Raw genomic sequence first — 22,930 nt, forward strand, 5'->3', positions numbered from 1 at the left:
ATTGGTTTTATCTTTGTCTTCACTGGCACTGAGATGAAGATAGGAATTCTGGCAATAATGGCTAAAGAAAAAATTATGTAACACTCCAGAAGGCACTAAAAGAAAACAATTTTCTTAACAATTTACATTATCTTGAAGAGAATTATTAAATATAATGAAAAGGAAAGGTGAAAGTAAACAAACAGATCTGTTAACCTCCTTTTTTGTTCACATATTAAAACAATCCTCAACAGCTGTTTACCCAATTTAAATTAAACCATTTAAATCACATGATAAAAAATATTTTGATCTATTTTTCATGAGCACTCATCATATATGATATATGGACATACGTACATTCAAACATATAACACAAAACACAAGTGTGCACACATAATATAATACATACAGCACATAACATAATAGTAAAGGCCTTATAACTTTTTACAGGTGAAATCTCCATTGCAATGTTTAAAAACTCTATAGTCAAAAATAGAATTGATCAGCAAAACATTAACCTAGGTCTGTATGAGCTCCAAAAACAAAATAGAACTTCATGATGTGGGAAAGGGCAATAATAAAATAGATATTGAAAAAAAGCATCCTGGTTCTGTCGCAGATGTAAGGGTAGCCAAACTGGAGTTCCGGATATCAGCTTTTATGGATTTGAGCCAAATCATCTTCTTTTTGATCTGTAGAAATCTCTTTAGTTAATCTTTCTATAATCCAAATTGACTGCTGTTCTCCCTTTGGAAACACACAAAGAGACCCCCGACTCCAGACAATGACTGGGTCAGGACTTTAGTTAATCTCTCCAGAATCCAAATTGGCTGCTGTTCTTTCTGTGGAAACACACAAACAGACCCCTGACTCCAGACAATTACTGGTCAGGACCTTTTCATTGTCCTGTTAGAATATCCTTCCAAAGTACCTTGGGCTTATGTACATTTTTTGGACACATATGCCTTTCCGCAGCAGTAAGTCCTGATGAATCCAAATTTTAAAAGTTTAAAGTAAAGGATTATTTTAAGTTTATCTTTGGGGAATATATACCCCTTCCCAATTCCCTCTTTTTGCTTTAATAAGTACATTTTAATAGTTTGATGAGCTCTTTCAACTATGCCTTGTCCCTGTGGATTGTATAAGATTCCTGTTATATGAGTAATGCCAAATGATGAGCAAAATTGTTTAAAAGTGGTAGAAGTATACCCAGGGGCATTATCTGTTTGTAACTGTTTTGGAACGCCCACAGTGGCACAATTTTGTAAGCAATGAGCTATAACATCTTTAGTTTTTTCTCCGGCAAGAAGGGAGCCCATCAAAAATCCAGAAGAAGTATCAACTGTAACATGCAAATATTTTAATTTTCCAAATTCTGGCAAGTGTGTGACATCCATCTGCCAAATATGGTTAGGTATCAATCCTCTAGGATTGACTCCAAGATTAATTTGTGGTAAAAAGGTCACACAATTTTGGCGTTGATTTATTATTTGTCTAGCTTGTTTCTTAGTTATTTTAAAATGCTTTTGTAAAGTATTAGCATTGATATGGAACTTTTTATGAAAATTTATAGCTTCTTATAATGTAGAGAAAATATGTATGTCATGTGTAGTTTTATCTGCTAAATCATTGCCCAAACTAAGGGTTCCAGGAAATCATGTATGTGCCCTGATTTGTCCTATAAAGAACAGATCTTTTCTGTCCCAGATTAGAATTTGTATAGTGGAAATCAAAGAGAAAACAGTAGAGGAAGGGTATATTATAGCAGCTTCAAGGTATATTATTGCATTAACTATATACTGACCATCAGAAAATAAATTAAATACAGAATCTTTAAACATCACAAAAGCTTGTAATACTGCATTAAGCTCTACCTTTTGAGCTGATTGTTTGGGTACTAAAAATGTAAAAGTTTGATCAGGTGTAACTCTTGCTGCTGTACATTATTTGACCCATCAGTGAATATATTTGGAGCATTCATGATAGGTGTTTTTCTTGTCATTTTTGGAAAAATTACAGGATGCAATGACCAAAAAACAATAAAGGATTAGATGGTAAGTGGTTATAAAATGAAACATTAGATTTGCACATAATTATTGCCCAAGTATTTTACTCATTAGCTAATTCATCAATTTGATTCATAGTATATGGAGTAATAATTTTATTGGGAGAAATTCGAAACACTCCCTTTGCTGCTTTTATTCCTTTGAGTATTAATTGTCCTACAGCCTCAGGATACCTAGTAAGAATAGTGTTAGGAGAATAAGATAAATGTATCCATTATAATGGACCTTCTTGCCAAAATACTACTGTAGGAATATTTTTTTGATAGTACAATAAATAATAAAGGCAAACTTATATCAATTCTATCCAAATGCATATTTTCCATATATGTTTCAATGATTTTTAATGCCTTTCTTGCTTCAGGTGTTAACATTCGGGGTGAATTTGGATCTGATGGATCTTTTAGGATATTAAATAAAGGTCCCAACTCTCCTGTTGGTATACCTACATAAGGCCTTATCCAATTTATGTCTCCTAATAACTTTTGAAAGTCATTAAGTGATTTGAGTTGATCTTCTTGCATTTGAATTTTTGGTGGACGGGCCATGGTTGAGGATAATAGAACTCCTAAATATTTAATTGGAAAATTTAATTGTACTTTATCTATTGCTATCTCTAGATTATAATTTTTAATATATTTGTAAGTGTGGCATAACATTCTAGCAATGTGTTTTTATCTTTGTGTGCTAATAATACATCGTCCATATAGTGAAATATTCAGCACTTGTATTTTTATATGCATATATAGAATCCTACCTGGTATCACACAGACATTCTTGTGAGGTTGCTGTCTTCGGAAGATACAAATTTTGAGAAGGGATCCCTCCCCCTAAACGCTGATGGAACAGAAAATTCAACCTATGGGTGAGCTTCCTAGTTGAACAATATTATACATAAAACCATGTTCAATAAAATGAATATTTTTGGATCAGTGGATAATATATATGATATATATCCCATGAAGAATTTCGATTGGAATATATATTGCTACTTTTTATGTGTATATATACACATAAAATATATAAGAGAGGATAACATCATCAGGTCCTTTGGCAGATAAATTGAGATAAAATATTTGAAAATGCTGAAGCATCCATGAGAATGCCTTATCACTTTAGTGGCTGGAATGTAGTACTAAGGAAGAAAGTTTTAAATATGAAGGTGTGTTAAGGCATTTAAACCACTCATAGACATTTTAACACTCAAAGGACTTTTCTATAGGGAAAAGAAACACAACTGAGCTTAATTTTTTATACATATCGAGTGAATAGTATTCAGAATAGTAACTTTTCTCAATGATAAATTTAATGTATTAAAATTTCTTAAACAAGTTACAACACAATTAAAAATAAGTTTTATGAGAGAACATTATAAAAATATACATCAACAAATTGGATAAAATGGATAAGTTAGTAAAAATATAAAATTACCAATATTAAATTACAACACTAAATAGAAAATCCAAATAGATCTATACTTGGTTAAGTAATTAAAAAATCAATTAGAAGTTTCCCAACAAAGAAAAACGCCACAACTGATGACTTCATTACTGGATCCTATGAAATATTTAAAGAGTAACTAATGCTAATCCTCAAACTTTTCCAAAAAATTCAAGAGAAGGAACCACTTTCTAGTTAATTCTATGAGTCTTTGATTACACTGATATGCACACCAGACAGACACTGTGAGAAAAGAAAATTATAGACTCATGTCCCTTATGCATAATGATGCAAAACTTCTCCATTAAACACTAGCCAACTAAATTTAGTAGCATATTAAAATAATGGTACACCATGACCATCTATGACTTATTTCTGAAAGGCAAGGTTGGTTCAATTTATAAAAATTAGCCAGTGTAATTTTAGGGTTGTTCTTCTGCCTCTGCTTTTTTTTTATTTGTCCAAACCAAGAAACCTGAAGTACCATAACTATCTGTGACTCAAACAGCCTCATGTTTTCCCCTGAAATTTTAGATACAATTTGGAAACTTGAACATCCCCAAGCACTAATGACACTGCTTAGGATTTGCCAGAAAAACACTGGAGGATTCACTATGTTGCTCAATATGTTCAATTCTCATATCAATTCCATAACTTGACACCTTTCATTGTGGACATAGGTAGATAAAACATCTCTTTTCTCACTGCTCATCATGAAGATTACTGTGACACTTTTGTGTGAAAGTTGCCTTAAGAAATGCTTTGGACTGAGTAATGTGGCATTTAGTGGCTCCTTATTTGGATTCTTTACTGGCCCTATCTCATCTAAGTTTTTGGGACAGTCTGTTGTTAGGAGTGGTGAATGAATTTTGGGTCTTTGAACTGCCCAGAGACAGAGGCTGAAAACTTCCTTGGGAATCTCTTTATAAAAAGGCACCAAGAAAACCGTGTACAGTGACACACCTGTTCAAAGAGAAATTTCGCGGTTCCCATGAAGTTTATCAGTTTAGGGAGTTTATCGGTTCAGGCACCAGCACCCTGTGGTGGAGAACTGTGCGGATAAGCTAATGAGTGTGTAATTAATTGGGCTGTTCAAACTTTTAACCTCAGTTCTGTTTTAATGTAAAACCCTCTATAATAAAAGTGCAGAGCCTGCTCATTGTTAGTCCTCCATCAGAGGTCATCTAAACCAGTGGGTCCTCCTCTTCTCTACTTTTGGGTTTGTTGCCTTTTCTAATGCCCTGATGAGTCTGGTTTGGGGAAACTGAGTAAACGTCCTGATTGTAGTGACAATCTCTTCTTGGAAATTCCCTGCCATCACTCTTGCAGTGACCCAAGCTGTGGATTTTGTCAAAAAAAAAAAAAAAAACAGCAATATCATCATATTAACAACAGGAAAGGAAAAAAACCACAAATGATAGTCTCAATAGATGTGGGAAAAACATTTGACAAAATTCAACATACTTTCATGATAAAAATATTTAATCAAGTAGGAATAAATAGAAAGTACCTCAACATAATAAAAGCCATACATGGAAACTCACAGAAAGCATTATAATTTATGACGAGAGACTGAAATCTTTCCTCCCAGATCAAGAACAAGGCACTTTCACCACCTCTGTTCAACACAGTCTGAAAAGTTTTATCCAGAGTAATTAAGAAATAAACGTAAATAAAAGACAAGATTGACAGAATGAAAAGATAAGCCACATGATGTGAGAAAATATTTGCAAATCATTTATGGTAAGAGAGTAATATCTATATTATATAGAAAGCTTGTATATTAAGAAACAAGAACAGCAATAACAATGCAAACTAAAGAAAACCCAATGAAAAAGTCAAACTAAAAAGCAAAACGTGAAGAGAGAGCCTAAAAAATAGGAGAAAATCTTTATCACAATGTACCTCAGAGAGAGCATTAATCTCTAGGATATATAAAGAACTCAAAAAGTCAACATCAAAACAAACAAACAAACAAATAACCCAATTAATAAGTAGGCTAAGGAACTGGATACTTTATAGAAGAAAAAAAATATAATCTATCAACAAATATATGAAGAAAGTTTAATATCTCCAGCAATTAGAGAAATGCAAATCAAAATTACTCTAAGATTTCATCTTGCTCTAGTCAAAATGGCAGTTATCAAGAATACAAGCAACAATAAATGTTGGTGAGGATATAGGGGAAAGGTACACTCATACATTGCTGGTAGGACTGGAAACTGGTGCAACCATTATAGTAAACAGTATGGAGATTTTCCTGAAAGCTTGGAATGAGACCACTATTTGACTCAGCTATCCCACTCCTTGAATTATAGCCATAGGAATTAAAATCAACATACTACAGTGATGCAACCACATCAATATTTATAGAAGCTCATTTCATAGTAGCCAGACTGTGAAACCAACCTAGATGTACTTCAACAGATGAATAGATAAAGAAACTGTGGTATATATACACAATGGAATATTACTCAGGTTTAAGGAAGAATGAAATTATGCTATGTGTGGGTAAATGGATGGAGCTGGGAATATAATACAATGTGAAATAAGTCAATCCCAAAGAAACAAAGTCCACATGTTTTTTTCTGCTAGGTGGATTTTAATTCACAATGGCAGGGGGTGCCTGGGGAACAATAGAAGTACTTTGGAGTAGACAGAGGTGAGTGAAAGGAGAGGAGGGGTATGGGAATAGGAAGGCTAGTATAATGAATGGAATTTTATTCTGCCTTAAAAAGAAACAAAATTCTGACATATGCTATTATAGAAATAAATCTTGAGAACATTATGGAAAGTGAAAAGAATAGACCCTAAGAGACAGATACTGTATAATTCCACTCTGTGAGAATTAAAGAGGTCAGAAACAGAGATAGAAAGTAGGACTGGTAGTTGTCAGCTACTAGAGGAGAAGGAACAGGGACATTATACCATAATGGTATAAAGTTTGGTTTTTCAAGTTGGAACAAGTTCTGTGATGGATGGTGATGATGTTTGCACATTATGAATTCATTTAAGATAACTGCACTATACTCTTAAAATGGTTAAAATGGTAAATTTGTGCTATTCATATTTTACCAGTTTAAAAAGTGAAAAATAAAACACTTGGGAAAAAGAAAATTTAATATAATTATTGAAAAAGAACTACAACTAAATAAGTAGAAATATAAATACTTGAAGCTAGACTTTTTGGTTTCTTCCTATCTTGTTTTAAATAATATTGAGTAATTGAATTGTTTAGTGTTTCTGTTTCCCAGATTCTATTTTAGGCATTGTAGGAAATACACAAATGAACTGTTGTTTACTTTCTTCCCTGAAAGTATTAGTATACTTTAGTAAGTTAGTTGGGTTTTTTTATTTTTTAAATACACAACAACAGTGCAATGCATTACAATCTTATTACACATATAAAGCACAATTTTTCATGTCTCTGTATACAAAGTATGTTCACGCCAAGTTATGACAATACCTATGTACTCTTTTTGTTGCATTACAATTCTTAATACACAAATATATACCACATTTTTCATATCTTTGTATATAAGGAATGTTGGCCCCAAATTCAAATCTTCATACAGAGACTAACCCACAAAATAATAATTATCTTATATTAGACAAAGGTGCCAAAAACATGCTCTGAAGAAAAGATAGCATCTTCAACAAATGGTGCTGGGAGAACTGGAAATCCATATGCAACAACATGAAATTGAACCCCTATCTCTCACCATGCACAAAAGTTAACTCAAAATGGATCAAGGACCTAGGAATTAAACCAGAGACCCTGCTCCTAATAGAAGAAAAAGTAGACCCTAATTCCCATCATGTGGGATTAGGCCCCAACTTCCTTAATAAGACTCCTTTGGCACAAGAATTAAAATCAAGAATCAACAAATGGGATGGATTCAAACTAAAAAGTTTTTTATTTTTCTCAGCAAAAAAAAAAAAAAATAATCTGTGAGGTGAACAGGAAGCCTACATCCTGGGAGCAAATTCTTACCCCTCACACATCAGATAGTTGTGCTTTAATATTTGTTATTAAAATTATCAATAAAAGTATAATTTATAAAATTTATGAGAATAATTGCTCATTTAGTCATATCTACATAAAAATTGTCACTTCGGTAACAGTGGTGACAAGTCATGACAAGTAATATCAAGATATCTTGATATTAATTTACTTGAACTTCTGACATAATATTTATGATAAAAATAATCTTATTTATAATCTACATTGTGTCTTTAAAAACAATCACAAATGTCATGTAAGTCCTCACAGCAAGGCAAAAAAAAAGTAAAAAATTATGAAGTTAATTTGCTTTAAATCTCTCTCCCAGTTAGTACTGTTTTTCTCCTTCCCAGCCAGGTCTGGTATCTGGCATAATGTTTCTCCACTATTTCTTGCCTTTGTTTCTCAATAAACTTGCTCAGATCATTTATTTTTCCCTCAAGGAAATAAATGCATATACTATAGAAAATACTCTATAATAAGTTCTTGGTAATTTTCATGTGTAATGGATTAATACTTTAAGAAAACGAAGGGATTTCTACATAAATCAACAGATGAGGAAGATATTTGGGGAAGACATCAGGATTATTTTCACAACCTAAAACCAAATCTTTTATGCATTTTTTTGGGATGTGCAAGCCAAAGCTGCCCCTTAGGGCATGTGTCCTAAGTTTACACTGAATTGATTTTCATTTGCCTGTGTCATAGGATGAGTGGATTTTGCTCTGGGTCCTGCCTATAAAACAATTCATCTTAAACTTCTCAGAGTAGAACAATTTATAGAATAGCACTGAAGACAACCTAGTATCTAGTAAGAAAACAACAGCAAAAAAGAGAGACTTTTAACAAATCCAGGTGTTATCAATACAATATTTGATATTAAGAAATTAGAAAGCATTCTTCAGTGTTTGCATGTTCACTGCTTTCCATATTATACCTCTTTATGAAATTGATTAGAACATTTCCTATCAGCCTTCCTCTGAATACATGAGAATTATTTTGAGACTGTACATAAATGCTTGGCTTGGGCTACCTTTATCAGAACTGTAAATTTATATATTTTAAGCACTGTCAATATAATTTCATGGGACAATTAAACATCTGCATGACCTCTTGGGTGGGCAGAATAATTCTGCCCTAAGTGATGACATTTGTCCAGATGCTATACTATATTCATTGCTCTGCTCATTGGAAATCAACTGCATATCCCAGTTACAAAGAAGGAGTTCTAGGGTCATCAGAGTCCAATACTTTGCTTTGGGAAAGTATTGGCTCCAAAGCCAGACATCTACTGTTTTAAATCTATTGAGGTATATTCTAGTGTTTTACTTGGTGCTCTTTTGTGTGCTAGTAATATTAGATCAACTCACAGTAGAGGGGAAAAAAGCAGAGGAAAGAAAGAGAGCATTGGAGTGTCTCCAAATTTAGAGAGAAGAATGAGTTTGATGTTTGAAATATTCCAGACACAATTTCAATGTCTTTAACTGGTTGTGCTTCATTTTTCCTTTTCATCACAAACGCCTTTACTTCATTTCTTTATCCAGTGACACTGACATATGACAGCTCCCTTAATTTTCATCCTATAAACCAGTGACTAAAGGAGATACTTGAGTTGTTCAGAACCCATTTTCAAAACTTTCAGCTAGATATTCATACTGGCTACTTAAGGTCAAAGTCATGCCTCTGGATTTACGAACAATGAGTGGAACACAGAATCACAAAAATATGAAAGTTCCAAAGGCATCATAAAGTGCATGTACACACATGGGAATGGTGGGAATGAAATTCCCAGAGATGCATGTGAAGGGCAAAACCAATTGTTGTCCTCTGTGTCTTGTCACACCTCTGGTTTCTTCATATAAAGATAAGTCACCTCATTTTATTCTATTTAAGAAAACTACTAGCTGCCCCAGCCAGGGATATGTAGCTTGGGATATTTTATGGAGGTGACCAACTAGGAACTTAACCTCTAAAATCCTGATGCCAAAATAAACTTTTTCTCCTCTAAGTTATTCTTGACAGGTATTTTTTTTTTTTTGCACAACAACAAAAATCTAACATGTCTTTATAGTCAGCTTTCTTGCCACTTGGATCAAAAGATCAAAAATGAACAATTTTAGTGAAGGTAAAGTTTATGTGGAGTCATGATTTCAGAGGACCTAGTGCATCAATGGCCAACTCCATAGCACTGGACCCAAGGCAAGATAGAACATATGGTGAAATGGTTTGGCAAAGCAAAGCAGCTCAGCATATAGCAACAAGAAAGCAGAAGGAGAATTCATCTCAACACCCACAAAATATGAATCCCAATGGCATGTCCCCAGTGATCTGCTTACTCCAACCACACCCTTCTAGCTTAGAGTTACCAGCTAGTTAATCCATTCAAGTGAATTAATGTGATTAGGTTAAGGCTCTGAAAATCTGATAATTTCACTTGTAAGCTTTCTTGCATTGCTCACACATGAGCTTTTGGAGGATACCTTACATCTAAACCATAACACACATAAACAGAAGAATTTATTCATATGATTTAATATTTATTCTACTATAGGCAGAGAAACATGAAATGGTTATTACACATTTCAGTATATTCATTATAGTTCATCTTGTACAAATATCCATAGCAGATGTATATAGTTCTAAAAGAATGTGGTTAAACTTTTCCTGAAATTTTGTTTTGATTCTCACACCATTGTGCAAATCTAGGATGAATTACACTGTCTTTCAGAGTGAGGTTTAAAGGTAATTATTTTTATTTGAGAATGCTAACATCTTGACTAAACTGTACCTGGTTTTCCCATATAATTTTGGAGATTGGATTGAGTAATTTTGTACACATAGGAATGATTTTAAGTAAGTCTTAGTTACCACACCTCCCTTTCAGGGTAGGACAGAGTAATTGGTTATATGATTACAAGTTTGACCCAGAAAAAAATGATGATGTGTTAGAAGTGTGCTCTTAATCCCTGTATTTTGGTTTTGTTTTAACTGGGTAACATTTAAGATTACTTGATTATGATGAGGTTATGAAGTAATAATCTGCTTATACTTAATCCACATATTTCTTCAGAGTGCAGTCAGTTTGGCAGAATGGACATGCATGTCTAAAATCAAATCACACATTATATATAAACACAACATTCCAACATCAAAGTTTGCATTTTCCTAAAGTAGAGAATAACATTATACTAGAGTGAAAGGTAATGGTTTCCTACATAAATCTAGAGGACAAATGTTCAACGTCCACTCATGTCAACAATATTCAAATAATGACATTGCACCAACTCTCTTTGGAGTGTCAGTCCAAATGACTTTCTCCATGTTCACTTAGGTGTACATCAAGACAAACTCATCTGTCATCCTGCTGAGCACTAAATCATGTGGAACACTTGTGTAACCAAAGCAACAGAAAAGACCCTGCCTTGTCAAGGAGGAACAAACAAATTAAAAGCTTCATTTCTCTCTCTCTCTCTCTAAAAGCTTCATATCTCTCTCTCTCTCTCTCTCTCTCTCTCTCTCTCTCTCTCTCTCTCTCTCTCTTTATTTCTCCAACCAGAGTAGGCACAGATTAACAATTTAATCACACTGACTTGGGGTTGGGTGCCAGAGATCAAAACCACTTCTTTGAGTAATCCAAACATGTGCTGAGCTAAACCTATAACCCCCAATTATATTAATTTTAAGTAAATTATATTTTGTCTTTTTCATCCTCCCATTTTTTTGTTAATTCTCCCACAATTCTATGATTTCATTGTCAGAGCAAAGGCTATTTGAGTTAACATTTTGGTAGTGTATTTTGGTCCCCATGACTCTGGGTCAAATCCATTTTAAGGGAATTGTGGTTAAACATGTGCCAATTCTCAATTGTTTTGGTTCCTAAAGATGTGACATCCTCTCTGTCTCCATCTATTCATTTTCTCAATGCTAAAGGCAGACTTCTCAGAAGCATCCAAAGTCTATTTTGACTTCCCTTAAATGTGTATTTTCTCTTTCATTATTCACTCTGTTGGAGGAATGCCTTGCAGGGATTATTCTGTTCCGTCTTTTATCTCTTCTTCACCTCTCCTACTATAAGTACTCCAGAAATTCCATAAAATATTCTTTCACCTGCTCACCTCTATCTGCTCCCTGGCAGTATTTGAGATTCTACTTGACCTATTAGGTCCCCAGAACTCAGAGGCTGCTGTTATTACCTACATTTCATTGTTCCTTTAATATAAGAGAACACATACATATTTTTTGAAACTTTCTCAGACTACAGTTTTGCAGTGAATTTGAACATCCTTTCAATCAGAGAGCTTCCTGTCTCAAGAAGTTTTTAGTAAACATATTATATATTTAAGTGGTAATGCTCTTGGTATAAAATACTACTTCAGGCTAAAATAATTCAGATCTGGGGGTATGTTTGACTTCAAGACATAACGATTCTACCCAGTGCCAGAAGAACAATAGCACTGCAAATCCCTGCTCCCTAGTTCCTTTATGAATCAGAGTTGAATCCATAGATTACATTTTGCTGTTTTTTACACTATAGACTTTTCCATTTAAAACAAATTTTGTTTTCTTTTCTCTGAGGTTGGCATTTTGACAGAATTCTACATTAGAAACTGTGAGCTCTGTGGACACAGATTACATCTTATGTTAAAATATGCTTGTCATTTGACATCCTTTTGGCTTAAGTGGTGGTATATTTTGGGGAAGTTTAGTTTTAGAGAAGTGCCTTAAAATGATTTTGACAACAGGAAAATGGTGACAAACATATAACAAAAAGAGATTTTTCCCCAAAATATTAGTGTATTTCAGCTCTTGTCTACAGGGGTAAATAATTTGGACTATTAGGATGCTACTGGTTCTGTTGGACCCCTCTGCAGATTTAAATTAGGATGATACTGGCATAGAGTTTTAAAACTGTTCTATTGAATCTGAGGGTTATTTCAGTGACATGGAAGATAGATCCCTTAACAGAAAAGGTTAGTTCTGGAAATCTTTTGACTCTTGAAAATTAAAAAAAAAAAAAAAAAAGTTTAAGTTTAATCTTATACCTTCTGAAAATATCTCTTCCTGTCCAAAGTAGATGAAAATTTTCTTTCAGGGTAGAGATATTCACAGATATATCTGTGAGCCAGAACCAACCTGTGGGTTGCGAAGTGTGGAGAAAAATTGCTGTAAAAATTTTTCTGATATTAATGAGCCCACACTAAATAAATATGAGTCCTTTTTTCCATTGTTGTTCTTCAATCACTAGTAGAAGTCTCAGATTTTACTCAAGTATTTGGGAAGCTATGTAATGATGCCAGTAGCTGAGTATGCATGTTCTTCTGACAGGTTTTTAAATTTATATTTTTCACCATGATAAATTAAGTTTCTTTAATCTTTGTCTCTGTTTGTCTAAATGGGAATGGACATTTGAGAGGCAATGATTGTTCTGTTCAAATGGATGCAGTGTGATTACTTGACCAGCTCCGTAGAGAGAATTCAAGTATCGGATAGGATCATCTCTAGGTTATCATCAAAACATGATATCTGTTATATAATTGAGGCCAAAAGGTTGTCAATATTAAACACATCCAATGCTTCCTTAAATTGGCAGCCTGAAACCAAAGCCATAATTTTAAGTCACAAAGACATCACTGATAGCACGTGGGAAATTTTCAAAGCTATACCAGGGGATTTAAGGAGCATTTCTTCCATTAATCTTGCTGAAAGTCTCATGACTAAATCCCTATGCATTGCTTTTAAGATCTGCTAAAAATGTCTTGGCATACAAAGTATGGACAAGTTATTCATTATGGCTTTTACTTTACAGCATTCTGAAATGGTTTCTAAGTAATTTAGCACCGACTTTCCTCTTCTATAAAAAATCAGAAAATACTTTCTACCTAAATGAAAGATTTGCTTTTTGATAACATGAACTATTATGAAGAATGAAAACTAGTTTTTTCCACTGAGCTGGGCTGAAAAGGAAAACAATAATAAAGTTAAATAAATTATAGCTGTCCTATTGATTTTCTTAAACTCAAAAAGGATACAAGCTTAGGATTTTTTATTGCTCAGAACTGATTACATAGATATGAGTGTGGTTGTTGAATATACTATATTTATTTCCTAATTATATATAAAATATACTTTACTCATAATTATCAGGCTTTCTTCTACATGCTAGAAATACTTAGATAATCAAAATAGGGAGTAGTTAATGGTCTAGTTGAGGAGATAGAAACAGAAAATTAGTAGAAAAATATTACAGGGTAGAGAAAGCCTGGGATGGGAAAAGATTGGAGGTACACAGGGAATCATCAGTAATTTTGGATGATAGAGTGGGTAGCTGGGTTTTGAGATATAAAGATAAAAAGGTTACAAATTCAGATAGTGAGGGCTTTGTAATGCAATAGTAATTTGCAATTACTTTTGTAAAAATCATATAGCCAAATCAAGAGTTGAGAGAGATAATCGGGGTGGTCTCATGAATGAAGGGTTGGCGTGAATAGACAAAGAAGTCAGGCAGGTTAATAAGGAGGCTGTTTTCAAGAGCATGTTAAGAAAGTATGCAAATCTAAAAAACTTTGAAATTTCCAATGATAATGCAGTGAAAAAATAGAGGAACTGATTGTGTCTGGGCTAGGGAGAAAGAGGGGTTGCTAATAACTGAGGTTTTTAGATATATTGAGATAAAATAGAAAAAGAAATGGAAAAGACAGGACCAAATTGAGGCAGAAGATAATGATTTCTGTTTTAGTAATGAGAAGTTGGACTCTCTGAGGTTTGTGAGTAATTGCTGAATAAGTTTTGGGACTGTAGGTTAAGATTTTGAGACATTAGCTCATAATCTATGGGATTGAGAAGCCAGTAGACTGAAAGTGACAGGAAGATTGATAGGCGAATCTTGTAGGAGGCTGAGGTTAGAAAAGCAGTCAGAAAAGGAGATGGAGAAAAATGGCCATAGAGATAGGAAGAGGACCAGGAAAGGGTATTACTATTAAAGCTGTGGGGTAAAATGCTTGAGGATGATAAGGTCAATAATTTGGGTTATTATGACATCATTGGTATCCTTATAGAAAGAAATTTCAAGAGTGATGGGGACAAGAGCTTTAGGGGATTTAATAGCTATCATAAGTATAAATGATGAGAGTTATAAGGAGACAGGTAGCTGACCCCTGATGTTTGCATACAAAATGAAGGGAACACCTGGGGTAATATCTTAAAAAGGTACAGATTGAAAAACACTTTGGAAAGAAAGAAAGATCTGACAATATTTTGGGGATCCCTCAGAGAGTCAAGAGGAGAGAGAAAAATGCTTGAGGAGAGAATATTGATATTTCAGTTGTTTGAAGCTTTAAGAAATTGCTTAATATTCTTACTCATGCCATAAATTCATACATAGTATGATTTAGGTAATAGTCGCTACTCAGAATGCAGTGTTCAATCAGGAGAGCTAGGTTTTGCTTTGGAAATTATCCCCATTCCCCAAAACAATGTTTTCCTAAAGCTTCTTTCTTCTACAGTCATGTTTGTTGTGGAATGGCAGGGACATTTATCACAGGATCCAGAGTGACACAGTTTTCATCTTAGCAAGTGTTTCTATAATCACCATTGTAAGAAAAAGGGGAGTTGCCGATCACATAATGTTCCTCTCACCTTCCTCATGGAAGTGACATATGTCACTCCTGCCCACATTTTATTGGCCAAGCTATTTACATAGCTACCTGACTCCAAGCGATCATGGAAGGGCAATCCTACCAGGTTTGGAAGAAGGACCAGAAATTTTGTGAATGTTTGCAGTGATTGCAACATTACCTGAGAAGCTTAAACAAAAACTACAGAATTCAGAGGATAAATGAGGGAGCAAAATGGTTGGATTAATAACATTATTTAATGCAATTTTGCTTCTTGAAATGCATGTAATATTGAAATCATAGGAACACCTGTGAAAGGGAGTTCTTCATAATTGTTTCTGAATGCTTCTAATAAAATTAGACAGCCTTCTCTGATGTATTAGCTATGATTAGTTTCATCTGCATGTGACAGAGAAATAGAATATAACAGTGGCTGTAATAAGACGTGGTTTATTTTTCCCTTCTGTCAAAGTCTGTATAAGAGGTTCAGGACCTTCATAAACATCAAAGATCAGGTTTCTTCTACCTAGTTTCTCCATGATCTTCAATGTTCAACTTATATTTTCTAGTAGACTCTAGCTGTCTCTTGTCTATACCAGGCATTGGATACCTTCTGAAGTTTAGCTGCTGCTTCTGGATATAGTTCATTGGCCAGAACATAGCTATAATAAACCCACAATGAGCTGATCTATGAAGTTTTACTCTGGGTATTCAGGAGCTCAACTAGTATTTGGAAGTCTCATTTCTATCTAAGAAGCAGAGGATTGATATCCTATGACTACTCATATTACATATATCTTCTGCCTTCTATGGAAGGTCCTTCGCTTTGAGTAAGATTTTTTTCCTCCCATTTTAATAATTCTTAGCAAAGATCAGAACTGGGGAGCCCAGCGTCCACATCAACAATGATTCACTTGAAATATATATGTATTGAAAACTGAAATCAGGGTTTCTTGTCAGGTGCTAATTATTTGGTGGAAGAGAGAATGAACATCCGTATTGGTTTGGGTGCCAAAATACAATGTGTTTTCATTTTGTATTTGTGGCCACCTACTAGCTTCATCTAATTCTCAGTTATGGTGGGAAATGATAGCAAACTTGAAAAAGTTTGATCAATATTTTCAGTTAGTCATGAGTTTCACTAACAGTGCCCTGTACAACACGGGACTCCATAAGGAGTGTTTGCTCTATAGCTCAAAACAGATACTAAACTTTGGAGAGAGATGAAGATGCTTCACATTTGCCTTACTCCTGTTTTTCGGAGCTCTAAGATGGAACAGAATTTACCACCATAAGTAAAAATAGGTAAGTGTTGTGGATCTTCAAAAGCAGGAGAGGTTGGTAGCTGACTTTGACCCAGCATTAAGCCTGGCAGAGATTTCAGGAAAGGGTAACAGTCTTTTTACTTAATATTTTGTTTTTCCTTTTTCTTTGTTAAAGCCTTTCAACTTCATATACCAGATGTTGGACTTATATTATTTTTGTGTTGGTAGTAGGAACACAATTTGAATTGTGGGAGAATGCATTATTCAGGCTGCAGATGAGGTAGTCTTTGCCAAACATGCATGAATTAAACATCTATTTGGCCAGGACTTCATGGAGCTCTGAGCCAGGGAAAGTAAAAAGGTGGTTGAAAAACTGTGATGATTGAGACTTCTGAGAATTTAGGTGCCCTTTGGTGAGTTTTATTGTTCAAGTTTGGATAATTGACAACAAAACAGAAAAGGATAACTAAAGCTGAGTATTTTCTATCTAATAAAGAATTGAATCAAAATCTGATTAAATTCATTAAATATAAAAAAAGTACATGAATCAATGCTTAGGATAGGAAACAAAGTAAAAACAGCTGTATTTTAAAATTAGTATTTCAGATCATTAGTGCCTATTACCTTTAAATTTTATATATTACCAAACCCTCTTATCTGTTAAAGAAAATTTATTTTCCTCTAATGTTTGTTTAAATTTGTACCACTATATCATATATTAAAACTAAAGCGATTATTTTCTTTTCTTAATTTCTGAAAAATTTTAAAATAATTTCCTAGCCTTTTATACCAATTTATTTAGATGTTAGGTAGCTCTTTTGACAAACATAAATCAAGAAAAGATCTTATAACTTGACCCTAAACTTGATACACTATCACTTAAGTCATTTTAGAAAGAATTTTGTGTGATGTTATCCATGTCACAAAGGAACACTTGAAAATAAGATTTTATTATAGGATGCCAAAGATGTTTTTAAAGTTCAAGGACATGTAGCTTTAGCATATTTATTTATCCACAGTCTATGTTGATTTTACTTTAAGTGGATATGCATTAATAAAAGATAACTATTTTTAATGCCAAATTATATCTTTCTCCTTTATACAAAAGAGAAGTCAAGCAATCTATTATTTTAGATAGTTGTTAGTGAAGGGAAAACAGATCAGTCATATTACAATATCAGTTTGTAAAATGTCTTTAGACAAGAAATATTGCACCAGAGTTGACAGCACAGTGTGGATAGTGGATTGTAATCTCTAGTGAAGGAACTATGAATAAAGTCAAATATCCTTAAGTGATACTATATTGCAGAATCATGTCAAGCATCCTATTTGGCATCGACACTTAGCATTTCCTCTGTGGGTTTGATTCAGGTGTGTGTCCCTGCTTGCAAAAAGATGGCACAGCAAATTGCCCAAATGACTCTGGAAGGAAATACTAACAAGTAGATGGAAAATAAACAAAATGATTTATAAAATATGACATTATGCCCAGTAAAAATTTTGCTCTTTGCATGTGTTTGAGTATATGTCTGTGAGTTTCAAGGTTGTGATTGGCATTTTTTTCCCATAAACCTCAAAAGAAGTTAAAAGATAATACTGATATTTCAGAAGGGTCATGAATGATAAGATACCATTATTTTGGTACCAGAATTTTCATAGATTTTTATATGAGTAGGAGGAATTACTGAATCTTTATAAGAATGAACTAAATCTCCTCTCTCCTTCACTCTCTCGTTTGAATTAATTGGTTTTGGCTTGCCAGAATCACAGTGCAGGCCATAAAGAACAGAAGTGCTTGGCATGTACCATGTTTTCTCCACTGCATTAATTGAACTGTAAATGAGATTTCAGTCAATAACATAAAACATGCTGCCCAGAGCACACAAAGAGAAGCACAAGAGAGATTCAAATGCTTAATAATGTGAGGAATATGACCATGACTTAGAGCCTCTTCCATAAATCAATGCAGATGATGAACAGTACATATTCCTTGTTTGTCTGTTCTATTTTTTTTAATTCTCTGATGCAGCCAAAGTAAATTTGAAGATTTTCAGGTGCTTTTCTTTCTCCAAACAGAGTTGAAGCTCTCCAACACTGCTCTTGGCATATTTCAACATGATTTCAAAATCCCTGTTGATATTCCTTTCAATATCCTGTCTTCTCATTTCTTTGACTTCCTCTCTTATCCAACAATCTCTTTCATCCTATCACACTCAGGAGCATACACTAGGTCTGGCCACTTCCCATGAGTGTGACTCTTCCATTATTTCAATTTTAAGTATTTCATTCTTACAGTATCACTCTTCTGACAGCTCATTTCCACTGGAGTCTTTCTTCAATAGTCTTCTTATCTACCACCAGGATTTTAAATAGATATATTTTAATTTGATTTCATTCTCTTATGTCCTCATTTCCCTCTTTCTAGTTTAAATCCCATGACCAGTCTTAATCACTTCTTCTGCACATCAGATCTACTTTGTTGGCCTACTATCATTTTTTCTTACTCAATCAGGAAAACCTCACCTCAATCCTGGTGAAATCCTACTCTCTGCTTATTTTGTGGCATCACCTGCTACCTGACATTAATTAATGTGTCTGGGGAAAAGATGCAACTTGGCTGACAAATCCCACTTGAAATTCTTCACATGAACAAAAGTGGAAATATGGAATTAGGAGTCACCCTGTACATCTCTCATCCTTTCCCTGTTCAGTTCTCCTAGGTGGCAACTGCCTCCCTTGTCATCTTCTCCAACCCTAAACACCTCTTCAATTTCTTTTTTAATAGAGACCATATCTAACTTAATTGACAGAATCACTCTCCATTAATACTGTACCCTCTTGTTGCTAAATCTGATGGTCATTTCTCATTAACATAATTGGAAGCTTTCTTCTTCTTGAAACACTTTCTTCACTTGGCTTCTAGGATGCCACATTCCTCACTGACCATTCCTCCACAATCCTCTTGATGAATAACTGCTCCTCTCCTCTGAGCCTTTTACTGTTGGAAGTCGCAGGGCTCAGGGCAGGGACCTCCTTCTCCTTCCTCCTTTCATTCCTTTATTGATGTCATTTAGTCTCATGGCTATAAACACCAATTCACACTGGACTTAGGAGTCCTACATTTGCTATTGTAGTCTAGATGATTCCCAGTACCCCAGGCTTGGTGTGTATTTGAGTCTGATTGCTTACCTTGGATTATTCTCTTGAACATATGACAGGTTTGCCAAATTTACTCTATAAAAACCCAGACATTCGATTGACTGCTCATCCTCCCAGCCAGACAAAAATGTTCTTATCCCTGTATACCCCATTTTAATGAAAAGAAAATCATCCTTTTAGTTTTTTATGTCAAAAAATTCATAGTCATTCTTATATCTTGTTTTGCTATCATATCCTTAGATCTCACCTTTCGGCTAATACTGTCAGTTCTACCTTCCAAATATATCCAGAAAATATCACTTATTCCTATAGCTACAACTTTCATACCAGTCTATTCTGCTCCAATATCTTGTCCATATTGTGGCAATAAACTTCTAACATCTATGCCAAGCCAGTCGGGTCTATGTTCACCACAGTCGCCAGAAAAAACCTGCAAAAAAATCATGGTTTATAATATGTTGTTTCCCTTATCAACTAGAGAGAGTCTTCCTAATTAGATCATACTAAAAGCCAAAGATGTTTTTATGTCTGATAGCTTCAACCCAATATGCCTTCCATTTCTTCTCTGCCTCATCTCCTACCTCTCTCTCCCTCACTCATACTATTCTAGCCATACCAGCTGACTTGCTGATCCTGTAACAAATGGGCCTGTACCTGCCTCTCATTCCTCCTCCTGCTGATAAAATCTCCATTCTCTCACCTCTTGTAGATTTTTTTCTCATAGGTCATGTCTCAATGATAGCTGAGAAAATTGGAGCCATTTTCCAACACTTCTGACTTTCTGTTATACTATTTTTCTCTAAAACACTTGTATCTCCTAATACATATATATGCACATACAGATATACACATTTATTAAAATTTTAATATTTGTTCAGTTCTCATTAGAATTTAAGTCGATGAGGGTTGATATTTTGTTTTTGGTGTATTAGTTAGTTTTCTCTACTCCAGACCAAGACCTGGTATATAGCAAGTGTCAAAAATATGTTGATTGAATTAAACATTTAATGCATTAGTGAGCTTACTGCTTACATGTGTTTGCATACTTTCTGGAGAAAAATGAGAGTGTAAGTATTATAGCATTTCTGGAAAAAAACGGCTTTCTAGGTCTACAGCACCCAAATATTGATATATATATATATATATATATATATATATATATATATATATATATATATATATATGGTAATTTTTTTATGGTTAAAAAAAAACTTCTGGGGTGTCTGTATTTTTATAAAAAGAATGGTTGTGCTCTATTGAAGTCAGTTTTATTGTTGCTTTTGTTTCTGCAAACTTTTTATATAGCAATATTTCCAGTCAGAAACCTGCTAACAAATCATATCTCTTTAGTTGAACTCCCTTGCCTTCTCCAAGGAAGAATTGAATGCCCAAGTTCTTGCTTGGCAGCTCTGGGACTAGGATGGAGGACTCTTTTGTGTTTACATTTAGATGCTTTGAATGTAACTACTCTATCAAATGTAGGGAATGGTTAGACCTGTTCATCAAGAAATTCTAAAGGTAGACATAGAAAATCAATTTTTCGTGTGTGATTAGGTGAAGGTAGTATATCTATCTGGAGGGGTGATGTTATTCGGATACATCATCACAGTAGTAACAGAGTAAGTCTCTTTTTATTAACCAAGCTATATAGAACTTATGAAACATGGTGACTATAGTTCCTTAAATCATCTGCCTCTCTGTGACACTTTTCTCATAATTTATTCTCTTGTTCACAGAATTTTCCTCATTAGCCTACTTATTCTCCTCACCTTCTAGACTATTCTTACTTAGGTACTTTGATTCAGAATCAGTCTCTTACTCTCTGAAGTAAAATATATATATATATATATATATATATATATATATATATATATATATATATTTTACTTCAGAGAGTAAGAGACTGATATATATATATATATATATATATATATATATACACACACACACACACACACACACACACACACACAATCTTAAAAGTTTTTGATGTACATGGTTCCATTGATTGGAGGATTTTGGGTATCTTGGACTAATTTTCAGATGTATAAAAGATGTTCCGGTTAGGTATTGATTTCTTACAAATGATCTGTGTTGGTCAGTTTTCTGTTACTATAATAAACATCTGAGATCATTAAATTAGAAAGAGAGGAGATTTATTTTGGCTCACAGTTTTAGAGGTTTTAGTCCATAATTGGTTGGTGCCATTGTTTTGGTCCTATAAGGCCCATCATAGCTGGAATGAATGGCAGAGAAAGGTGACCACCTCATAGCTGGAAAGTAAAAAAGAGAAAGTACAAGGCCAGAGGCCCAATATCCACCTTAAGGGCATGCCTCTAGGGACCTGAATACTTCCCATTAGTTTCCACCTCTTAAAAGTCCCACCACCTCTCAATGGTGACTCAGGCTATGGGCTATTGAAGGATACTCCAGATTCAACCCATAGGAGGTATTATACCTTGTATTATCATAAGCAAATTCTAAAAAAATCCCAAGATATTGATATTTATTTTCTCTAGATAAGAAAAATGGAAAAATTCTATCTAAAGGTTTATTGGTTCCTGGTTAGCTATTGTCATTTGTTTGCTGAATGACTGTTGTGATTCTGTTCTTCCTTCATCAACTTGAGTTGTTGACATCTTTTTTAGTGAAATAGAATTTCTCCCCTGTATCTGCTTTTGCTGAGTTCTGTGTGTCTTCTAATTCCTCCTTTCCTATTATAGTCAATTCTGGATGCTTGTCTTTGTAACTTAAATTGCTACCAGTGCAGGCTTTCTGGAGGCTAATATCCTGTGTTATTTGTAATACCAATTGTCTGTCAAACGGATGTCCATTTTGAGTATCCATGTGATACTTCGAAGCACTACACATTTTTCAAATTGTTTTATTTTTTTGGAGATAGAAGAAAGTCACACCATTTTAGAGATACCAACTTTAAAACTTTCATTAGAATAAATCACCAGGATCATATAAAATTATCCCACATTTTTCAGCATCTTAATGCTCAGGATGGTCTTTTCCTCTCTGGGTCTCATCCTTACAACGTCTGGAAGCCTCCTACTTGGGGTTTTTCATGGCTCCTCTGGATAGCAGAGGTTCTTTGCCTCTCTATTTTATTTACCTTTTTCCATTTAAACCTTCAGATTTTTAAATTCATTCCCTATGAAGACTTTTTCACCTTCCAAAGTGACAATTAGGTAATTGGTAATCAAGCAGCTTGCTTGTACTAATAAAAGAAAGCCACAGGACATGGATTCATTCACCCAGAACCCTGAAGGAGTCCTTGAAGAACAAGTGCATCTTACTAATGATGTTTTAGCCACAATGCCTCACTTTTGTTGTCAAAAGTACAAGCGTAACTAATACTAAAAATAATTTTTAGCATATAATAATAATTTTAACATTTAG

This window comes from Callospermophilus lateralis, unplaced genomic scaffold, assembly GCF_048772815.1.
Source record: "Callospermophilus lateralis isolate mCalLat2 unplaced genomic scaffold, mCalLat2.hap1 Scaffold_63, whole genome shotgun sequence".
NCBI lineage: Eukaryota > Metazoa > Chordata > Mammalia > Rodentia > Sciuridae > Callospermophilus > Callospermophilus lateralis.